This window comes from Lissotriton helveticus, chromosome 3_1 (assembly GCF_964261635.1).
Source record: "Lissotriton helveticus chromosome 3_1, aLisHel1.1, whole genome shotgun sequence".
Taxonomy (NCBI): Eukaryota; Metazoa; Chordata; class Amphibia; order Caudata; family Salamandridae; genus Lissotriton; species Lissotriton helveticus.
The window spans coordinates 140,950,725-140,975,463 of NC_136061.1; the positions used below are offsets into that span (position 1 = coordinate 140,950,725).

Sequence of the window (24,739 nt, forward strand, 5' to 3'; positions counted from 1 at the left end):
TCATGGGGCAAGCATCTACGGCTTATCAGAAGCCCCAGAGACTGCCACCTCCCCGGGGCAGTAACAATTAAAATGCGGGGACCACCACCTTCCTGGGGCACTTTTACTTAAAAATGCAGGGGGGCCCGCTTGCCTCCCCCTGCCCAGGAACCACCACCTCCCCGAGGCACAACCACTAATTGAATTTTTTTAATGCAGGGGAGGTCCTATGGCCCCCCATGCAGACCACTGGATCGGTGCCTTCCCATGGCACAAATGAAGTAATGACGGGTGTCTGTTGAGGACCCCCGGCTTTGGTGACCACCACCTCCACGGGGCTATCTACAAGATGGGAGGGGAGCCACATAACACCCCTCCAGGAGCATTGTCCCTGGGGACCGCCACCCCCAGAAATGGCTCCAGCAATGTCCTGGAGTGCCCACTCCTGGTACATTGTAGTTTGCTATGGCTTGGCTGTAGCACCGCTCCCGCCATGCCGTAGCTAACTCTGCTCCGCTTCATGAAAGCTGGGCTGGCCTCCTCCCCATTTAAAAAAAAAGAATTAAGGCCTGCCCCGGGAAGTTGGGTCTCCGGGGCCAGAATAAGCCTCAGGAGGGGGGCCCTCTCACCGTCGCATTGAAAATAAAAAATTACAAAATAAAGGCTGGGCCCAAGGGATCGGGTTCCCGGACCACAAAATTGGTCCATGGAAGGGGGCCATGCAACCCCCCTTCTTAAAAGATAAAAAAATTAAAATGACATAACTTGCCGGAGCTAGGGCTTGCCCCTCTTTCTCCTCTACTCTGTAAATGCACTTCTTGGTGCACTCTGATTGGTGGATGAAGTTCCCTTGACTGCTGAGGGCCCTACATGGCCAAGAAGTCCTCCTGTTACCTCCAGTAAGCGCCACACAGCGTGATTGCTAAGAGGTGGTCAGAGGCCACGGCCCTTTCTCCACCACTCTGAACATGCACGTCCAGGTGCACTGCTGGTGGGGAGATAACGCCCCCTTGCCTCCTGAGGGTCTTAGGACTAAAGTGGATTCTTCCCACAAGAAGTAGTTCGTCTAAAAGTGTGTTTGCAAAGTGGGGGACAAAAGGGGCGTGGTCTCTGACCACCTCTCAGTAAACCCACTGTGTGGGCCTTACCGGAGGAACCAGGAGGGCTAGTTGACCCCCATGGCCCCTCAAGAGCCAAGGGGACTTCATCCCCCAAATAGTAGTGTGCAAGGAGGCACGTTTGCACATTGGAGGTTAGAGAGGGCATGGCCACTGAAAACCTCTCAGCAAATCCACGTGTCGGAGGTAACAGGAGGGTTAGATGATCCGTTTATAGCCAAGGGGACTTCATCCATCTAATAGAAGTGCGCCAGAAGGCACGTTTGCAGAGTGGTGGAGAAATGGTACATGGCCTCCTATGATGTCTCAGCAGCCCTGCTGTGTGGGACTTACTGGAGGTACAGGAGGGGTAGTTGGCCTCCAAGAACGTCCTTGGGGCCATCCACCTCTCTTGTTACCTCCAGTTAGTCCCACACAGACGGAATGGTAAGAAGTGTTCGGAAGAAACGCCCCCTTTCTCTACTACTCTACAAATGCAGCTTGTGTTGCACTACTGATTGGGGATGAAGGCCACTTTACACCTGAGGGACCTTTGGGGCCAAGAAGCCCTGGTGGTACATTCAGTAAGGCATACACAGTGCGATTCCTAAGAGCAGGTTCGAGGCCCCTTTCTTTACCACTCTGCAAACGTGATTACTGGTTAAATATAGAAATTCTCTGAAAAAAACCAAAGGTTACAGGTAAGTTATAGTTAGGTATGAGCTTTTAAAAAAACCTTAAAAATTCACTGGAAAATCCAAAGGGATGTTATAGTTAGGGTCAGATTTCACTTGTACAAAACCAATTAAATTCGGCAGATATAGTTACCTGAGCTAACTATAACTTACACCTCTGCAATGCAATGCTTATGACTTCACATATTATATCACTCATGACATGGTCAGTGACATCACTGATGGTATCTCAAATGACATCACTGATGACTTCATATACAGAACCACTCGCATACCTACTCACACCCCCTTACACCCTCTTGTACGCCCACTCACACACCCATACAACAACTGACATACCCATTCACAGACCAATACCAGTACTCACACACCCATTCACTCCTCCATAGATCCACGCACACTACTGCTCACTCAATAGTACAACAACTCGCACAACCATTCACTCACCCATACAGCCACTCAAACAATCAGTTTATCACCTGTAGAGCTGTCCACATAACCACACACTCACCTATAGAGCTACACACAACCCCACTTATTTACCTACAGAGTCACACACCCACTCACTCACCTAATCAGCCTCTCAACACAGCGCAGTAACAAAGGTAACAGGGATGTAACAGTTAGGCCTAGATTTTACTCATACAAAAACAGTGAAATTCATCAGTTATAATTAGTTGAGCTAACTATAACTTGCACCCCTGCGATGCTCTTCTTAGGACCTCACATATTAAATCACTCATGACATGGTCAGTGACATCACTTATGACATCACTGATGATCTCACAGATTACATCATACAGTGACTGGGAGTGTTTTTAAAACGTTGATGAGAGTTAAATATATATAACAAGTTGTATTGGTCAATCAATCAATCAATCAGTGACACTTATAAAGCGCGCTACATACCCGAAGGGTCTCAAGGCGCTGGGGGGGGGGGGGGGGTGCCGCTACTGCTCGAACAGCCAGGTCTTCAGCTTCTTCCTGAAGGAGAGGTGGTCTTGGGTCAGGCGCAGGTCGGTCGGGAGGGAGTTCCAGGTCTTGGCGGCCAGGTAGGAGAAGGACCTTCCTCCTGATGTCGCTCTTCGGATGCGGGGGACGGCGGCGAGGGCGTGGTTGGCTGATCGGAGGTGGCGTTTGGGAGCGTAGAAGTTGACTCGGCTGTTGAGGTAGCTCGGGCCTTGGTCGTGTAGGGCTTTGTGTGCGTGGGTGAGGAGGCGGAACGTGATTCTTTTGTTGACGGGGAGCCAGTGAAGGTCTCTCAGATGTCCGGAGATGTGGCTGGTTCGTGGGATGTCGAGGATGAGTCTGGCTGAGGCGTTCTGGATCCGCTGGAGTCTCTTCTGGAGCTTGGCGGTGGTACCGGCGTAGAGGGCGTTGCCGTAGTCCAGCCGGCTGGTGATGAGGGCCTGGGTGACGGTCTTCCTGGTCTCGGTGGGGATCCACCAGAAGATCTTCCGTAGCATGCGTAGGATGTTGAAGCACGCTGAGGAGACGTTGTTGACTTGCCTGGTCATGGAGAGGGTGAATCATTCGGTGTACAATTGCCTGTATAGATGAATCAGTGGGTGCATGACTGGCTATATAAGTGAATGAATAGGTGTCTCAGTGAATGTATGGGTGAGTGACTGGTTATGTGAATTTCTGTATCAGTCTGTCGGGTGCTGTCTAAGTGGCTGCATGGGTACGTAAGTGAGTACACGAGTGGCTGTATTGGTGAATGAGTGGTTGGCTGTCTTAGTATCTGTATGGTTGTCTGAGTGTCTGTGTGGGTGGGTGAGATGATATGTGAATTCCTGTATGGATGAGTGAGTGGGTGAGTCAGTGGCTGTATGTGTTAGTGAGTGAGGGGTTGTATGAGTGAGTGTGTTTATGTCTGTGTGAGTGAGTAAGTGGATGTGTCAGTGGTATAATGGTGAGTAACTGGATATGTGAAAGGCAGTATAAGTGAGTGATGGGATATATGAGTGACTATGGGTGAGTGAGTGAATGTGACAGTGGCTGTATGGGTGAGAGTGTGCTTGTGTCAGTGGCTGTATAGGTGAGTAAGTATGTGTTAGTATCTGTATGAGTGAGTTGGTGTGTGTGTATCTGTATGGGTGAGGAGGTGGCTGTATGATTGACTATATTGGTGAATAAATAGGTGTGTGAGTAGCTATATGGGTGACTGACTGTGTGTTAATGGCTGTATGGGTGTATGAGTGGATATGTCAGTGGCTGTATTAGTGACTGAGTGGGTGTATGAGTGGATGTATAGGTGAGTGAGTGGATGTGTGTGTAGATCTATGAATCAGTAAGTGGGTGTGTAAGTACTACATGGGTCTGGAAATAGGTTTGTGAATGGTTGTGTGGGAGTGGCTTTATGAAATGTTCTATGGGGTGTGAGTGGGTGCACCAGTGATTCTGTGGATGATGTCATCAGTGAGGTCATCAGTGATGTCATTTGAGATGTCCTCAGTGATGACATCGACCATGTCATAAGTGATGTAATAAGCAGTGCATTGCGGTTTCGCGAGTTATAATCAGCTCAGCTAACTATAACTGCTGAATTCCACTGGTTCTTATGAGTAAAATCTGAGCCTGTCACATTTGGTTTTTATCAGTGAATTGCTAAGGTTTTTTAAGTGATGAATCATAACTACAATATCCATGTAACCTTTGTTTTTTACCGAGAATATTCAATGTTTTTCAAATAGTAGTCACTTTTGCAGAGAGGTGGAGAAAGGGGGCGGGGGCTCTGACCAGCTCACAGGAATCCCACTGTGTAGGACTCACAGGAGATAACAGGAAGGCTTCTTATCCCAAAGGTCTCTCATTAGTAAAGTGGACTTCATCCCCCAATCAGTAGTGCGCCAGAATGCGCTTTTGCAGAGTGGTGGAGAAAGGGGGCGAAGAACTTTTAGCAATTACTCTGTATGGGACTTACTGGAAGTTACAGGAGTGGTAGTTGGATCCCAAGGACCCTCAATAGCCAAGGGGACTTCATTGCCCTACTAGTCGTGCACCCGTCTTTTTTTTAAATGTTGGCATGGTTCTGCAGGTCCACCCGCAAATTTGCAGCAAAATTAAACTAAAAAAATACTTTTTACCTCATCATATCTGGGGTCAGGGCATTCCTACCCTGCCCCCTTTGCATAATTTTTTTTAACTTTTTTTGTGGGACTAGGTTTCAAGTCAAGTCCCAAGATGGCTGCCAACACTTACTGGTTCAAGTGTTGGCAGTCACTCAAATTTTAGTAGGATCCGCGAGTCCTTTGCAAGGACTTTTGTCCCCAGATATCTATATATTTAAAACTTTAATATCTCTAAAACTACTCAACGGATTTACATCAAATCGAAAAAAGCATGCCTTCTGGACCAACATCTAGCTTTCTGCCACATTTGGTGTAATTCCATTCAGCAGTTCGGGCTGCACTTGAGTTAAAAAAAAATTAAATCCCCGTAGACATAACGTGGGGAAAATGCATATTGGGTCCCCCTTTTCTCTCAGCCACCGCTTGACGGAAAACCCTGAAGCTTTCAAAACAGCTGAACCAAAAAAGGGACTTTTTAAAAAACATTTTGTGAAGATTTATCAAGCAGCGCCAAAGTTATTGCAAAACATATATATATATATATATATATATATATATATATATATTTCATCAACCTTCCCAAAACCGGAAAGAATGAGCCGCACACATCGCGGTGACGAAAGTTCTTTTATTTCTTTAAATGCACTTCCAAACAATCCTAATGCATTTCGGCCTGACCTTCGGCGGAAGAGCATTTCATCAGCTTGCGGTCTGCACTCACAGGAACCTGAAAGATTGCCGTTCTTAAGTCCATTAATTTAACCCTTAGGTGGGTTTCCGTGCAATACAAGGCATTGTGGAACCTGTAGTGAGCCTTTTTAATATTACCATCCAGTGGGTGGTGTCAGTTCCGCGATCCCCATGCTTCCTATTTTAAAGTTGGCTGGGGTCTTGAACCTGAGTCCGGTCCCAGGTGGCATATATATATATGGTACAAATTCCCTTACATCCAAGGCAACCCAGGGGTCAAATTTTGTTTTTTAAATAACTTCTCCAAATTCATGTGTATACACCTGACTGGCTGGAAAGGTTTAAGATATTTGTTATATTGAGTACAAATTGGCACCAGAGGACCCTTGGTATGCTACGGCTATCTGAGGAGAATTATACAAATGAGGCCTTGAGACAGAAACGTTGGGTTAGACCATTGACTTCAAATACACGGCACGGAAATGAGACGTTAATGATTATTTATTTATGTCTCTAGCCCCACAGCAGAATAACAGATCTGTAAGTGAATTAGTGCCACTCCATCCCATGTACACCAGGGCAGTCAGAGCGTTCTGAACTTAATCCATGTTTTACACAGCTGTCAAACAAAATTAGAAACGATGCAATGCAGATTTTAGAAGGATGACTTGGGAATGGAAATGACTCAAAAATATAAATAAATACATTGCATTACATTCTACACACATCCTATTTAGGCACACATATCTCTACACACTCCAGTCTGTTATGTACCACAATATATGTATCACAGAGCAGTAACTGCCTCTTTGTGTTTCTGGCTTCTGCTGTCAGCACATGCTCTAATGTGAAATGTTAATAATTAAAAAATTAGGTGTAAAGGGAAAAAAGAAATGTGTAGACGCCTTCTGCCATGGTGCAGTTCACAGAATGGGATCAGGATACAGCCAGTTGAATGTCCACAGCCACAACGCACATAAAATCAAATAGACTGTGCCTCATAAAGTGAACACTACTGGATGTAGTAATTTAAAACACCTCTTTAACAGAGTTTGGACTGACTTGAGTGTTTCTTAAATAGTTGAAAAGCTCGAGCGATGCTATTTCACAACCCTAGAAAATGGTAAATGGCTGCTTGTTAATGCAATGTATGGGCATTTGATGCATTTGTTTGGAACTGTAGCCCCATTTGTTGAATCATCAAAATAAAGTGTCCCTGTCCCACCCTCCTTTGTCTAACATGTTAGGATTATTACCCAATGATTGGTAGTGGAATCCAGGGAATGCAATCTATTAAGCAATATTTCCTTTTGACTATTCAGGATTTTAGTCAAAAGTGTCTATGGTGCAACAGCACCTTAAGCAGTTAATATCCCAGGGCTCACAGGCCCCAGTTTAATTCTTACACACTCCTGCAGCACAGAAGCATTCAGCATTACAGCAGGTGCCCTGAGCGCGGGTACTTGTGAGATCAGATTCTGCTAAGGAGTAGGCCTACTTGAAGTACTCTTCTGAGTAGCATGGCTGGTACTCCCCAGCGATCGAAGCAGCTTTCAGCTCACACAACTCAGTAGGTCAAGTTCTCCTGAGTGAGGGGAATTCAACCCTTCAGCCCCAACTGGTCCTCAGGAGTCAGTCTGGGCACATCTCTCAGTATAGCTAAACTCGCTGGTCCCATCCTCACTAGCGTCCTGGGAAACAGCCTGATATTTGTAGTGATTTGGTCACGGCAACCTCTCTTGGACAACGGGTTGCAGTGATACCTTCTGGATGCAATGTACACTCCTCAGCTGCAATCACACCACACCACTGTGGCTCCATCTGGCACATGTCCTGGTGTTCCTGAGTCTTAGCACACTGGTCACACAACTCATTCCCTGCTGGCTGCCTCTGGCATACAGAGTCACCTCAATGAGGCTGTGTGGGCTTGGTGCCCTAAGCACAGCGCTTGATACTTGGAACATTCTGTGGCATCCCTCGATTGGCATACTGGGGATGCCAAAAACAACCCTGCACACAGGCTACAGTCCAACTTGTGCACAGTCGAGTCCCTCCCACCTAGCAGAGGGAGTCCTCACGGTAGGGCTCCCCACTGGACCTGGTTCCCTCCAACACTCTTCTCTATCTCACAGGGAACACTGATTGTGGCAAGCAGGCAGGTGCTCGAAGTTTCGGGGAAAGTGGTCTTGGTTTCCCTGGGTGTTGTCCCCTCACTCAGCAGGGTCAGTAGCAGACTCAGTCTTGTCATAGGCAGGAGTCTTGCAGACCTCAGCCTTCTCACACCCCCCATCTGACTACTTGGCAAATGACAGATTTTGGGGGAATTGTCCTCCACTTCTAATAGTCTATTTCAGACACCAAATATGCCTTAGGGTCTGAGTCTTGGCATTTTTATGTTGGGGTTCAGAATCTTTTGAAGTGGACACTACCCTCTTTCTTCTTTCCTCATGAAAGATGTCTGTCACATGAGGCACGACTCTAAAGCTGATTGAGCCACACCACAAAGTGTAGACGTTACCAGAGTTCACACCTGGTCATCAGCCACAGTGATATATGCATCAAAAGGTTCACCCTAGGCTCCCAGTCCTACTCTTTATGATTCCCTTATCAGCCCCATCTCCCATCCTGAGATTTGTCCAGGCCTCTTCCTTGCGATCTCTCACTGAATCAAAGAGCAATCTCTTGACGTAGATAGAAAGTCTCTCCCTTACGACTAGTGTGTATCCCTCCTGTCTCACCGGAATGCATCAATCAGCACATCTGTCTGAGGGGATTCCTCTCCTCCTTGTGTCTTCACCAGGCAGGCCTTGGCTTCCCAAAATGGAAACCAGGGTCCTCCAGATAGTGTACCATTGCAGGCACACTTACTTAGTGTATATTTACAGCACACTTACTGTCAAGCTCTAGTACCTCCATAATTGTACCATTACATGTACACATGCATTAAGTGCACACACTCAGGCTGCGAGCACTGTTCAGCACTAAAGCTTTGTCTCTCTTTACTCAGGGTGCGTTATTTACAAACACACCCATTGCCAGCACACACACTCACCATGTGTGCGCTGCACAACACTTCACCCTTCAAGTATTGTACTTCAGACAAGTACACATACATTCCACACTCACTACACAGCACTACCTCTTTCATGTCATGTATGGCTCACAGGCACATGCACCAATCTCGTGTGTACTGCAACGTACTTCTCTATCCCTATACTGCACCCTTCCCAGTCACATTACAGCCACACAAGGTCATTACAGCACTCCAAACCTACCTGATGTAGGTCATGCGTGAGTTAAGCACACAGCAGCTGAACTTCCAGTGACACAGGTTAAAAAGGTCCTGTTCACTACTACCGATCACTACACGGAATGCTGCAACCACTGCGCTTGTGCTTCTTAATTCCTGCTGAAAGTGGTACCATATATGCCATCAGAACTGATTCAGGAGGGAGGCTCACGATTTTTTAAACCAAAAATTTCTTAATTTTAGCTGTCTCCCTCCTGAAATTTCCTTTGACTCAGAGTACGTCAATGGGGGAAACAAAGTCCCCCGTTTTTGTTTTCCAAAATCTTCCTCTTTCTTGTTTCAAAATGTTGCCATGTATGGGATAGCCTTCCACCACTGTGAGGGTAGCGCTTTGGGCGCCCCTCCCAGTCCAACAAGGCACCAATCCAGAAGACAGGCCTATGGCATAATGCACACACATGATCTGTGTTCGCCTGTGACAAAAAACATCAGCATTAGGGATCCAGACAAGAGCATAGTTGTGTACTCAGGGCAGAGGGCAGAGGCACATGTCTTTATCATGCAGAGGACTTTTCTAGCCCAACAATATGCATTTGTCTATCTGTTTATTTACTAGAATCTTTTGTTGTCTTGATGTAAAGTATTGGCAGTTGTTTAAAATAGTGGGGTGGGTTAGTGGGAGGGTGGGGCTGACGGTGGTGGGGGTGAGTTCTAAGATGCTTCTTATTTTTGTACGTATTACGGCATGGAGAAGGCAAGATTCCACTAAATGGAGAACAAAATATTTTTCTTTTTCATATCTGGGTAGTGGGTGGAGAGAAGATGACCAGAGGGTGGTTTATAGTGGGGTGATTGACAAGACACCATGTATATACTATGAGTTAAACTAGAAGAATGTAAACTTAGGGAACATCTTGTTCATGGCTCCCTTGTTATTGCTCTACCCCCCTCTACAGCTTATCCATGGGATCAGCTAAGCAGGTGAAGGGGATATGAGGGGGCATGTACAACAGAGAATTATTCCTGGGTATCTGTTAGTAAGGTCGAAATTTACATACTGGTGTTCCAAGTGAAATCATAGAATACACTAACTTCTTTTTTCATAGTCTAAGTGGCTTCAATTGGAACCCCGTGTTAAAATTCAACCTCATTATTATCAGCTATCTATCTATAATTCTCTCTATGTCTGCTCTTTTGAACTTCTATCCACATTGAAAAACAATATTTCTTCACCACATTAATGAGCAAAAGCTTAAAACATGCTATGAATTGAGCGAAAGGGAGCACTCCAGGAACGGATGTTTCTGTTTTTTGAGAAACTGAACCAACCTGCACTCTGAAGTTACAAGAATTATTTTCCTAATGAATGTAAACACAATTGTGCACTCTATTGATTTACAGCAGTTTTGCTTTTTATCTTGTTTTTAATAAACTAATTCATGAATGTGCATGAGAAGGCCTGTGTATATGCCGGTGCTTCATTGAGATGATTTAATACAAATGTACTGCTCTTTTTTAAGTTTTAAGCAGCGTGGGTTGCCAGTATATTGGAATGTGGTGATTCCAAAGGCAGTACAGGCTATGAGTTAATGGCCTGATGTGCTTGTCTTCAGGAACACACCTTCCTCGCCGGTTTCCACGTTTCCAGCATCTCGTATGACCTCCGACTTCTGGTGCAGCTAGCTTTCTGTCGAGGGCAATATTCCAGCATCCTACATAATGTCGTTATGGCACAGCTGTAACCTGTGGCGCTAATTAGCGGGAACAAACTGTAGAGTGCTCATTAATTTGCAAAGTAAATTAGGATTTGCTAACAATCATTTACGGTGTCAAGCAGTGTTGGCTGCACATAGCCATTTTGTGCTTTTTTTTTTTTTTACTGGCAGTGAATTGGATTTTTTTTTTACCTGTGCAGTTGTCAGGTATTTATTTGGAAGTAGGCATGTTTGTACTAATACAAAGCATTTCAAGCAGTGTTAGGTGACACAAAGCGTGTGCAGCAATAAAAAGCAAGTCTGGCTTTGTGTAAGCACAGCTAAAATGAAAGTTGTGTGCATATCTGTAGCTCCAGCCAGCTCTCTTTATGACCAATAGCTCCTGTTAACAATTATAGCTGACTACAGGCAGATATGGCGAGAGTTAAAATAGCACATTTCCTCTATAACAAGTCCCAGTTGCATTTTAACCAGTTTTAATGATTCCTTTGGTGTGAATTCAAGCAGTAACTTTCCTACCCAAAGGATTCCATTATACCCCAGAGCAGAACCTGTAATGTGTTCCAGGCAGGCAGCAGAGCGCTCCATTATGGAAACCTGCCATTAAGAGGAAGCAAATCTCACAGCAGCTTATTTGGAAAATAGTTACATTTAACACAGCACAGTGGACCCAGCTCACAAAAGCTATTGTATATATCCATAGGTGAATGGCTTTGCGCAATTCTCGCTAAAATGCATCCACGCAAGCAAATCGAAGCATTCAAAATTGCACTCTGCGCGACATCACTTTAATAGATCTGCTTATGAATACTAAGTAATTGAGTATTTCACAGCCTCCTAACAGTGTGTTGCTGCGAAAATAGTACCCAGTTCATAGACAATAGAGTGTGGATGAAATGCGCATGCGCACTTGAGGGCCTTAGAAACTGGACATTGAATCAGCCTCACTGCCAGTCTGATGCACCTCTCTAAGGCTCTCCAGTACTGAATCATGAGGGAATGAAGATAACACATGACTGTGTACATTTCTCTTCAAAATCAATGGGTTCCAATTCACAAAAAAATGCAGCTATGTGCTTGTAAAGAGCAGTCTCCTGCTCATAAGTTTGCAGGTGCATTTTCTCTCAGCGCAGCGGACCCATCATTTTTGCAAAAGGGTTATCACCTCCTTTGATGTGGGCAGTGCTTAATTTGAGCAGGGGATTTCAGGTGCTCAGCACCAGCACCTACTCCTCAGCACCGGTGCTTATAGCACCAATTAAGGACCCACTCATTTGGAAGGCAAGCGATTTCCCCCATAAACACAGGATTTTGAGCCACGCCAAGACTCGAACCCGGTTTCCCAGCTACGAAATCAGCAGCTCTAGCTATTAGGCCCAGTCCTCTCCAGAATGATAAGTGCCAGGGCTCTGGTTAGGAGGCAGTTTGCACCAGCTTATTTCTCCTGTTAGCGCTGCCTCCTGAGGAGAGCCCGGGCACTTTTTATTTCACAAATTAACCACTGATGTGTTGTAAAAAAAAAACTGTGTTATGCGTTCGGATTTTGGTTGCTAAATATTGATACATTAGATATTGATTTGGTATTTGGAAGGTGCGCCTGAAACATGGCCCTTGCAGATATGAAATCTGTATCCATTTGAAATTGAGTTGAAAAAAAAACCTAAAATTTGATTAGTAAATTTAAAAAAGAATTTAACTCTCACAAATTCCGAATCGGAGCATTTGTGACCATTGAAAAGTTTAGTACATATGACTCCTACATTACTACTCATAGTTTAGTACAGAGTGTAATTCAATTCAGTGCTGACATGTTGTTTTGTGGGGACATACAGATTATACAGTAGACATTCCTCCACAGTCTTAATTGTGATTTCCCATGAGGCAACCCTGTAGCATATCATGACTCATCTATGTGAAGGGAGGAGGATTGTACAGGGCCCTGCAGCCAGTGAGTTGCAGGTGACCCTCCAATCCTTCAGCCCCCCTCCCCCCAATTCAGCCCAAAACAGATACATATATGTGAGATATGGACTTAGGGATCTCTCTACATATTCTGCAGGGGTGGGGTCCATCATTTTGCGTTACGCCACTAGGTGAAGGAGAGGTTCAGCCTTAGAGACATGAATCATGCCCCTGTCCTCATTCAGATTTTCAAAATTCATTACTTGGGAGTGATTAAAATGTGCACAATGTATGTTTTACCTTCATGAATCTAAATATGTGCAAGATGCAATCCTTTCAAAATCTGTGTTAACGCCGGACAAGGAAAAATGTGAGACTCATTTTATGGAAAGTAACTTAATATGGATACCCTAAAAATGTAGAATTCGCAGTTATTCACCAATATTGGACATACCTGTTTAACAAACTACTCCTGACTCTCACCAACAGAAAAAAATACCTTATAAAAGCAGCTCAGTCAACTCAATGGAACTACTGAAACAGTGTCCATTAGGTTTGCAGTCCCCAATTTTAGAGCTGCTGAGGTGAAATCTATGCCTTAAATGTGCTAGAGAATGTAAAAATTGGATCAAAATTGGTTGCAAGAATTTTAAAAGCTCCTGTTAATTGTGGCGGGATAAAGAATCTCACTGTTCCAGCCAACTTCCATTACGAGGGGACAAAACAGGTAAAGAGCTTTTTCAAGGCTCCTTAACATAAATACACAGTTGTAATCCAGTAAATCAAAGTAGCAACATCCATTCCAAGACAGAGCAAATATACTTGTTAGTTATAGGTTAATTGCATGGTTGTATTAGTCATCTGGTAGAAGGACAAAAAGACCCACGTCCACCTTTTTTTAATCTGAATATTTTACGTTCAGTTTAGGTTGGAGAGATTAAGGGCCATATGTGCAAAGGCATTTTGCAATTTTTTAACAGTGCAAATTGCTATTTCGGCCCATTAGGAAATGCAAAATGCCATTTTGGTATGTAATGAAGGCATTTGCGGTTGTGCAAAATGCGATTTCTATCTTGTAGAAATCGCATTTTGGAAGTAGCTAAATAGGAAATCGCAAATAGCGATTTTCAAATAGCGATTTGCTAACTCCATGCACAAAGGATTTCCTAATTGTGACCAGTCGCAAAATGCCCATTTAGGAAATGCAATTACCATTGATTTGGATCAGGTGGTAACCGGGTGCAAACTATGAAAATGCATCCAAAATGCATCAGGCTCTTTCACAATAGTGGCTTTGTACATTATGGTGAGGAGGATGGGGATTTTGACTGTGAGACAGAGGAGGAGTAGACGAGAAAATATTTCGCGGGAGGGTCACCCTGTTCGAACATACAGAAGAGGAGATTATTGAGAGGTACAGACTGAGTACTACTTGATTTAATTGCTAACTTACAACCTCACCAACAGGACCAAGAGAACTTGTGATTTGCTATTCTGACATTTCTTACTTGTGAATGTAAATCCGTAGGAATTGCTATTTGTGGAATTGATAGTTAAATACATACCGTTCTGTGATTCCCAAATAGAGATCTCTGCGGATTAATTATTTGGAAATCGCAAATTAGGAATTTTGTACATATGGCCCAAAATACTTTATGCATTATTTGGAGACTAGCTGACTAAACAATGTGCCACACCAGTGTGTGAATGAAAAATTCATTCATAAAATGTAGATGCTTTCCTCTGTGCATGATATGCTTTCCTGCAATCTAACAGTTTCAAGAGTAAGAGGTAGGCCCCTTTGCCCTTTGGATCATATAGGAGGGGGTCTAATTGTAAGAAACCTTAAAATAGTATCCCAATCATCAAAGATCTCAGTTTTATTTTAATTCTGTGACTGCATGGACTTTCATTTCCAACAATATGAAAAATAACTTTTCTTATATCTTATTTTAGGAGCCTATATGTACTCACTATAACTTTTCAACCATGGTCAGCAGGTTCTTCATCATGACTGGTCTTAAGAGTGTGTAAAGACAAATAATGAATTCAATTTAGGATATTTAGCTTTTTTCTTTAATTCATTATAAATGACAAAGACAGGTTTGCTGGGATGCGTGTTACAGGATCTTCATTCTGCAAACATACCTCAATTGAATAGTAGTTCTGTGATATCATAGTAATGCTATGTACCTAATTCTAGTGCATGTTCATTCATCGTATTGATGGAGGATGAACCATAGTGAGATAATAACAAGCTTTCCAGTGTTGCTAGGAAAAATATTAATAAACAGTTACTTTATTTATTCTTGTATTTTGACCCAGAAAGAAAATATGCACAAAAACATGCAACTGCATTTCTTACCCTTCGATCACTGTTATCTTTATACTTCCCTTCCTGTTCTACTTCTCACATCTCATCTACTGGAAACTATTTATACAGGAGTGACCCTGAGTTGCAACCACCCAAAATATATATCCACACGATAGTTCTCCCATTCTTCTGATTTCTCATCTCTTTGACTTATACATATCAACTTGACTTCAAGATGCCTAACAGTGTCAAGGCATTGAAGGCCATAATTTAATGGGCATTCATGTGCTTACCATTATTACTATCTTTGCTGGTTACTAGCCAGGTTAACAATCTGGCTTCTTTGCCCAAGCTGCTATCTGACCTCAGTGACCTTACTAATATGAAAGTAAGATACTTCCAATCCGCAAAAAGCAAAATTTACAGAGTCTTGTTTAGTAGGGAAATTACTTGAACATCTACCTTCTTTTCTTTACATCATACCACATTGAGTTACTTTTTGTATGAACTCACAAAATGTGAATCAAGTAACAAGGGACTGTTCTAAAAGCAGACTGGAACACTCCAGTTGCTACTGATTCTAGGAGTAGCCAAAAAAACATGAAGACAACCAAAAGCGGCCATTATTGTGAGCACGTTTTCATTTATAGAGTAAATATTTGAGGTTTTGACCTGAAGCCAAGTGAATTCTGGGTAAGATCAAGATCTTGTGTTTAATACTTACCAAAAATGTAGCTGCACATTTAAAGTCTATCAAACTTTTGATAGTACAGTAATTATGTTCATCAGAAACACATGCAAAGTGGATAATATTGTAGGCATGTCTTTGATTGGCTGGTACTGCAGAGGCCATCTGGTGTGCATTTGCTTCATGTAAGTTAATAAAGATGTGGGCTGTTTAAAATAAATAAGAAAATTCAAAGAAAAACTATTCCAAAATAAAAAGGAACAAATTCAACTTCCATCCAACTTTGTACATGTAAAATTAATTTCAGAAGAAACATTAAAGGAGCCTTTTCCAACCGCACAAATGTATCATGCATTTACTGTTAAGTAGATTTAAACGGAAACACTACCGAGCATGCACAGAAAACCGCAACGTCTATTGCATAATACACAAGATATAATCATGAAATGTAGACTGTTTATAATGCTTAACTTTAAACATAAGATCAAAAATTGTGCATAGATCTTTTTGAAGGAACTCTACCCAGAAAGTGTCCCAGTGCCAGAGACTGATTCTTAATCTTGCTGCAGTAACTCTGGCTTTGAAGTAATTTAGGCGTGTGTCATACATATTCTTCACAGTGAGAACCTTTGCAGTTTAATACATATCTTACATCCTGTATGGAACTGAGTCCCTTCTTCTAAGGGGTATGCAGACAATCAATGAACAAAAAAAAAGTGATGAGTGGAATACATGCAGTGATCTGTTCCACTGATGATCACTCAGGTCAAATTCCAGTCCATCATTTTTTTGCTCTAGGTGCCACTACACTCAGTAGGCAACCAAACACAGATCAGATTTGGTCCTGCTCCAATAGGTAGAATGCAGCTCAGAGTGTCATGCCCTCTCTGAAAAGGAACAAAAGCAACCACAGGCTGGTTTTGGGCTTGCTGGTCCTTGTCAGATATTGCAGCTTCAGTCCTATGGCACAGGGAGCATGAATATCTTGTTTAACCTGATCAAAGGGTATGGTGCAGGGGGTGACAGAATAGGATAAACTATTTGGGAAGGATGGGAACCTATGATGTAAGTGTGCCTTCTCTGGGGTTTATCGTGCGCTCTTCTGTTATGTTTGACTCGCCTCTAATAGGACATAATTTATATGTCACTGGCAACATTCCATTCAAAAAGGGTCCCTGCTAGAAAACTGTTCACGCCTTCAGACTCCAGAACTGGTGTGGTGACCCCTTCTCTTAAGTCATTTTATTGCATTTTGGGGATATGTACACAGGTCGGAGACTAACTCTTTCGGGTACCATTACCAATAGTGAATAAAAATACTAGTGCTTTAAATAAATTAATTCACTTGATCAACGTGGATTGACTTGCCACTCCTTGTCAAACATAAATGGCACGGATTTTACATGTGAAACGAGCTATTGAGTTTTTTACTTAGGGCCATGTAGCTGAGGTCCACTGACAAATCGAGAATAAAGTCTTTATTCGAATTATAATGTAGGCAGAGACGAGGGGAAAAAAGGATTTCTGATTGATTAAAATTCCACTATGGTTTATGGAAATAATTAGCATCTCTGGGAGTGTGCTGGGCTGGGGTGATATGACCTAAATCAATAACTAAGGTTATTGTCAAGTTGGTGTGAATAGCTGATGTTCAATGCATAATGCATATGACCTTCAACGCAGCGCGAGCCATACTACCAGGAAGACATTTTCTTTCTCCCATTTGGGGCAGAGTAGAGATTATTAGTACATGCTGTGAGAAAATGTATGCGTTCAATTTCATTAGCAGCGCTGCGCCCGGAGGAGGTGCGTGGCAGGCGCTAAAAAAAAAGTTGAGACACACTTACGTAGTAACCGGTTCCCAAGCTTGAATGAGCCGAGCTCTGCAAATGAAACACACAAACAAGAAAGACAAACTGGGAATCAGTCACGGGTTTTTATCACGTTCCACGCCGTACAGCTCATTAAAAACTCTTTGCAAGCTTTTCATCACCACACATCACAGTATCCCGCGCGTTGGCCCCTGTCAACTGCTCCCGAAACAAACACGGCCTTGCTTAATTTACCCCCCTTTACATCTCTCAACGGCTTAGAATTGGTAACGTAGTATTTGCTGCATTTCGGAGTCTCAACCCAAGACGTAATTGCCAATTTATTTGACAGGCAGCTGGGTAATGACGGCGCTTCGCCCCGCACTGAGAGAGAGCAGGCGCCCGCCAACCTGCCTCCCTGACGTGCTGACATTCGATGCCCCGGTTCCTGAGCTGTTCAGCTGTGTGGCCACAAAGCGGCAGGAGGAGTTGAGGTAAAAAGCAGACCAGCTTCAAACGGAAAGCACTGAAGAAAATAGCTCAGTGGGTTTGTGTGCCTTTCCCAGTGTTCTGACCTGCTTGCTGTTGTATTCCCCCTTGGAGGGTGTGCGCTGCGCTCTGCAAAAAGAGACATTTAGTAAACATAATTAGCGGGCTGAAATGCGGAGATCACGTGACACCGTGGCAGCTACATGTATTATTTTCTGAAGACTGCGGGCACGGAAATGAATAATTTAAAGAATCTGGGTGTTTGATTTATTATGGCTGAAAAATGGAACTCCGTGGAGCCTTGGGGTGGCCCTTTTAACGAAGGGTGAGGTGGTGAACATTTAACGTTTATTGTTTCTCTAACCATTTTTGAGGTTGTCCTTTCGTTAATGTGACAATTTTCACCTGATGAAATATGGCAGGGCAAAGTTGCCGAAATTAACTGGGGGAAATGTTCCATAAATACAGTTATATGTGGATTTTAGGGCCTTGCACAATCAAAATGTTATGCCCCATTTTGAGATACACGAAATGGGACATAATATAGGCAAAGGAAATATCCACATGGAGCAACATGGTTGTTGTTACGTTTCTCCGGGGCATAGTGGCTGTGCATTCAATTGGCATCGCATTCACTATAGGAATTGTCACTTAACAACCCAGCGTCTGACGCAGTGCTTTCAGCACAGTCCATGACATCCGTCATCACGATCAACGTCCTGCATAGCGCCAGATGTCTTCCAGAATCTAATCAGCAAAGGGCCGGGGTACATTTATCCAAACCTGTCATGATCATGTCAGATTACTGTTATCATACAAGAGTGCAGGTGAAGAGGCCATAGAAAGATGGTCTGGAAAGCGGAAACAAAGCGGATAACCCTCGCCTCTCCCCTGGATAGCCCTACCCAGAACAATGAGCAAAGGACAAACCTCCTCCCATTAGTCAGAGTACGTTTTAAATTATGGATAATTATTATGGGAATGAAATGCTTTCTACGAAGCATGGTGAATAATCTAAAATTTACTGGATAGGAGTGCTGAACCAGCTTCATGACTTGGGTGCTATATTGTGTGCATGAGGATTCCATCATGCCTTTCTAGAATTATCTGTTTGCGAAAGGCAATTGGGAAGGTGTTGTGCAGTGAGTCTTGCTGGGTGGAAGTTGATATTGGGTATCCAATTGTAGCTTTTACAGCATCTCTCTGGCGTCGCAGATATTATGACACAAATCAACCTAGAAGCACTCTTGTCAAACAACAACACAGACTGCATACACATAGCGCCAGTGAAGAACTCAGCATCCTCCACAAGTCCATCCGACACTCTGATTTCAGGCCCAAGATATATCAAGATATTTAAGCTCCTAAACTCCTGGCATTTACCCCCTAAGCCTCCTGGACAGGCATTATCAATATGCTCCACAGACCTCCAGATCCAACAGGGATTTCACCAAAGACATCTCACACTGCATCACCTCTGCTTGCATTCAGCACACCCATCTTACATTAGCAAAGGCGCCTTGGTTTAAGGAGGTGTGGACAATACTGAGGGGGCCTGTTTAATGGCAACTCTATGGATGCATTTCACAATGGATGATGGTAGAATGTCTTCTTCATCAGGGGCGTAGCTTAGTCATGAAGTTTCGGGAATGTGAGCTACAGATTTTCCAAAAGTCAGGCTGGCATATAATGTTTAAATTCATTAAATGACAAGCAGAGTGTGTGTGTGAGGGTCTAAATGCAGTGGAAATTGAGAGAAATGAGGATTGGTAGTAGCACTAAGAGAGACAGCACAATATTTAGTAAAATAACCAATGTTTACAAAAACTTTCAAAACAGAGAGGGAGCAATTGTGTGCGCGTTTTTGTCTGTGTGTATGTAAACATTCCTGGTAAAATCCAACAGACACCTCAACATGCCCAACAGAAAGCACCTGTAACCAACTGTTTTTCACAAAATATATTTATTTGGTGTGGGGGTGTAACACCCCACATATCCCTCCTGAAACTACGTCCCTGATCTTCATAAGAGGTTCACTTGAAGGAGTGGATGATGTCAGTGTTCAGTGTGTGAAAGGAGGTAAAAGTTGGACACCTGCAGGTGGAAGGATAGGGCAATGCATATTGAAAATGTGAGTCTGATTTTGTTAATGTTCTTAGTGAAAAACTGATTGATGAAATTGAACTTTTTAACAAATTGTGACATTAGCTGTTGAGGCAGGAGATTGCCATGGAGCATGATGCCTTGAAGAGTACTTTGCTTCTATTAGTTGCTTCATTGACAGCAGTCTTGTAAAAGCTAACTCCAGCAGCAGCTAGAAGGAATCTGCAGGCAAAGTGTAGTAGGGTGAGATCTTTAAGGCTAAGGATCCATCTCAATTTCTTATCTGCCTATAGAGCGCAGGTTCTCTTATACCGCTTGGGTGTACAATGGAGCTGAATGTTTGCAATTGAGGTTCATTTGTTGTCATCTGAGGCACCTGTCTTCACTATGTGTCAAGGTATCTATCTCATGGTTTGTTGAATGTAATGGCTAGAATTATGTTACACTTAATATTTATGCATGACTTCAGTTGTTATGCAGTATGCTGACACTGTGTTTTCAGTGACCTACTGTAGCGTATTAAGTAATAAATACCATAATTCCACATTCTTTTTCAAAGTGATGTAAATATTGAGCAGTGTGTTGACATCTTAAGTGGGCTGGCAGGAGTTGCAGAACTTCATGATTTTGTGTTGGACTAAATCCAAGAAATCATAAAAAGAGAGGTATGTTTGATTGACCTTAGTGAAACAAATATCACCCTAACCTCTGATGCTACTCGACATCCCAAAAGTCTTCAATAGAGTCAGCCATAAAACGTGGGTTTTTCTGGTCTGACACTGCAGTGGTCCACCTCCTACCTTTAAGCAACACCCACATAACCTAATCCGCGGTTTCAGAACCCAGAAATGATGTCTCCTTTGAAGTACCCATGGCTCCATCATGACCAACATCATTATGAATCTATATGTAGAATACCTGGAATCCTACAGATTAACAGCAACATCAAGATCCATCATAGACATAAGACACAGCTGAAAATGGAAGTAATCAAGCTAGAGTTCTTTGTGCTCGCCAAAAGCAACAAACAGCCACTAATTTAAGCCTGGCTGTCTGAAATAAACGTGGATGAGATCACATCACTACGGCCAACTAGCACAACAACACTTGGTTTTCCCCTCAACATGGATCTCTCCTGCAAATAATATATCATCCACAACATGTAAATAGAATGGCACCAGGTTTCCCTCTTGCAAATAGTGAAACATTGCCCATCGGAAGCAAACTTCAGAACAAAACCTAGAGTTATAGTCCTCCCTCACTTTGTGAAGGCAAGCACCTGCTCAACAATGTTCCAGACACCACTTTGGGTGTCCCATCAAACTGTATAACATCTCACTGAAAGACTAAAGCAATTGAAACATATGATCCAATTCAGAAGTGTCTAAATTGGTCCTCTATCTAATTCCAGCATAGTCTTATGTTCAATCTGCATCCCACACCAGGCCAAAAGAAATTGTACCCATGCATTTCTGGCAGAGAAAATAAGCACCCCATCAAAAAAGTAGACATCATCACAATGGAATTAAACGAATGTAAAAACAAAAACCTCAAAAAAAGAAGCCCATCTACATCTACACAACGAGTTTCTAGAACTACCCTCTCGCAATAACAACCATGCCCCTCCCTTCCTTCAGTTCAGAAATGTAACAAAGGCACAACCTACCTCCATGACAGCCTTCTCCCCAATGAATATTCTGCCTCGTTCATACCAGTTTCAGCACTCCATTGCTATCCAGCTTTCAACTATGTTTATGCTAAACAAATACCAATACTTACACATATACTTTAAACTGGACAAAAAACTTCAGCCTGTCCAGCTAAGCGTGAAGAAACAGGGTTCATACTTTTTTTTATAGAAAGTAATGTGTCTCGAGGTATGTTAAAATGTTATAGAATTACATAACTTTAGTAACTTTAGATATAATGCAGTTTAAAATTGTCAGCATAAACTCATGCTTGAATTTTCAATAGAAACTTGTCTCCAGGAGCACTCCAGGGAGCCCTAAAAAACATTTTTTGGGCATTGTACAGTAATTTGGCGACTCTGCTAGTTCCTCTGAAGCAGCTCCGATATTAGATCTTAAATAAGTTCACCTAACGTTCAGTTAAATGAATACAGAGACAGGGAGTAGCTTAAAAGAATCCTAGGATGATACACCATTTTTAAAATAATGTGTATGCGAATAGCGCACAACTCATCTGGGATAATATCCTGATGCTGAAGCAGGAGCTGCCTGGGTTGAACCTGAGCCAGAGCTAGGCGAAGACCAGAGTCAGGTTCTCAGTTTATTGTGGTATTTAAGAGATGGGGAGGAGGCTCTGATGTGGAAGGCATTAGGAGTGAGGTAAGAGATCTGATTCCCCTTCTGAGGAGGTGTGTGCGAGTAGGATTCTGGCGGAGCGGAGGTGTCTAGTAGGTTAGTGGATGTTTATGAGGTTGTCAAGGCAGGTGGGCCAGTGTTGTATAAAGCTCTGTATGTGTGCATGAGAAGTTTGCATAGCGCTTATTTGTGGATTTGGAGCCGGCACAGTTTTTTGAGATGTGGTGTAATTTTACTGCGGGGTGCGAGTTTCAGAGTGAGCCTGGCCACAGAGTTTTGCATAGTCTGGTCAGTTTATTTTATTTTATTTTATTTAATGCATTTTTATAAAGCGCGGACTTAACCCGAAGGTGTCAGAGCACTGTACAATAGAACCTGTTATTTTACACGAGAGAACTGTTGCAGGAATAGAGCAAACAAAAATAGCATGAACAGACTGAATAAGCAAAAGTAAGAATAAATATGACAAATTTTACAATGACTAAAGAACTTCCTGGCGAACAATAGCAGGCCATATAATCAAAACAACACAGGCAAAAGGAACACAATTTCAAACACAGCAAGCACAGGATGTATAAGCAAAAATATAAACATATGTGAGAAATTTACAATGACTAAAGAACTTCCTGGCAGGGTCTGAGAAGGAGGGAATTAGTTCTGAAAGTGTCTTTGGAATAAAAGAGATTTGGGGTCCGCTTTGAAGATCTGGATGGAGGTGATGGCACGGAGCAAAGGAGGAAGCGAGTTCCAGGTTGTCACCGCATTACCTGAGAACGATTGTGCCAACATTTTTTCTCTTTTGAAGGAGGGGGTTCAAGAAGTAACTTTTCCGCATTCCGAGAAGGTCTTGAGCCTCCAGACAGTTTGAGTTTATTCGCCAGATAGAGAGGGGAGGAAGAGTACAAAGCTTTGTGGGTGATGCACGCTGTTTTGTAGATAGCTCTAGCCTCAATGGGAAGCCATCGGAGAGAAGACAGGATAGGAGTGATGTGGTCACTTCGTTTGGACCCTGAAATGAAGCGAGCTGCTGAATGGAGGACGGATTTGAGGGGGGAAAGGTGAGATTTGGGAAGGCCAGTCAGAAGAGAATTACAATAGTCAAGTCTAGAGAGAACTAGCGAATGGACCAAGGTTTTTAGGTCATTCTCTGGGAAGAACTGATGAATCCCTCATAAAAGTCGCAGTAGATAACGTGTGCTCTTGGCCATGGAGTTGATGTGTGAGATGAGGTTGAGTCTTTTGTCAAGTATGACACCTAAGGATTTAGCGCAATCCACAATGATGGGTTTACTGTTGAGTAGATTTGATTGATCCATCCAGGCTTGGACAGGAGGCGGAGAGAGAGAGAGCTAGATATGAGGAGGAATTCCGTTTTGGAGGGATTGAGAATGAGTTGGTGAACTATCAACCAGGTGTGAACAGTATTGAGAGTAGAGCTGAGTAGTGAGAGATCATGAGGGGAAGACACCTTGAGGTAGATTTGGGTGTCATCCGCATAGAGATGGTAGAGGATTCCAGATTTGCTTAGAAGATTCCCTAATGGTTCCAGATAGAGATTGAACAGAGTGGGAGCAAGGATAGAACCTTGAGGGACGCTTTGACCAACCACCAGTGGAGACGAGAGACTATTTGCAATCTTGATCATTTGGGATCTGTCTGTGAGGAAAGAGGAAAACCATTTGAGTACAGTGCCTTCCACGCCCATTCTCTGTTGAAGAATGTTAAGGAGGGTGTTGTGATTAACAGTGTCAAAAGCTGCAGAGAGGTCAAGAAGAAACAGAAGGCATGATTCCCCTGTATCGAGAATATGCAGCGCATCATCGATCACTTGCAGCAGGGTTGTTTCAGTGCTGCAGTTTTGAATAAAGCCCGACTGGAACATGTTGAGGAGATTATTGTCCGTAATGTGTTGGGACAGTTGTTTTGCAACACATTTTTCTGTGATCTTTGAAAGAAAAGGGAGATTGGTGATGGGGCGGAAGTTATTGAGGTCATTTGCATCTGCAGAGGGTTTTTTTAGAAGGGGGTAACCTATCCTGTTTTGAGGACACTTGGGAGGGATCCTTGACTGAGGAAGAGATTGACTAGCCCGGTCCAGTAGGAGAGAGTGTTAGTATAGAAATCAATGGCGATGCCACTGGGAATGGGGTCAGAGGAATGGTTGGAAGGTTTGGTTTCGCGGATGCATTGGAGGAGATCAACTTCTGAGATGGCGGCAAAGTTCTGCCAAGTGACTAAGGATTTTCGCTCCTTGATGGGGGTGGGGTGGGTGACCTGTTCCACCAGAGAATTTACCTTTTGATCGAAGAATATAGCGACTCAGTTGCTTTCTTTGATGCATCCTCAGGTTTGATGGTTTGGGGAGAACAATTTTGGTTTTTGATGAGGTCGAAAAGTTTTTTGGGTCTGTTTTTAGCTGAATCGAGGAGGGATCTGAGGTGTGATGTTTTTTCCTGGAAGATGTGTTTGTGGTATATGGATCTTGCTGAACGTAAAAGAGAGAGGTTGGGGCTGGATGGAGATAGTCTCCAGTGCTTCTCTAAGATTCTAAGGTTTTTCCTTTCATCATAGAGAGCTTTGTTGAACCAAGGAGCTGATGGGGTGGGTC

General features: G+C 43.1%; 1 protein-coding gene across 2 annotated transcripts in view; it reads right to left on the reverse strand.

The window, feature by feature from the left end:
- Window positions 1-24,739, reverse strand: part of AUTS2 (activator of transcription and developmental regulator AUTS2) — a 2,056,888-nt gene that overhangs the window by 1,513,117 nt on the left and 519,032 nt on the right. For both annotated transcript variants that reach the window (XM_078679408.1, XM_078679407.1), the window contains exon 3: window positions 17,252-17,287. The gene's annotated coding sequence lies outside the window, so the exon portion shown is untranslated. The remainder of the gene's footprint in view (window positions 1-17,251; window positions 17,288-24,739) is intronic.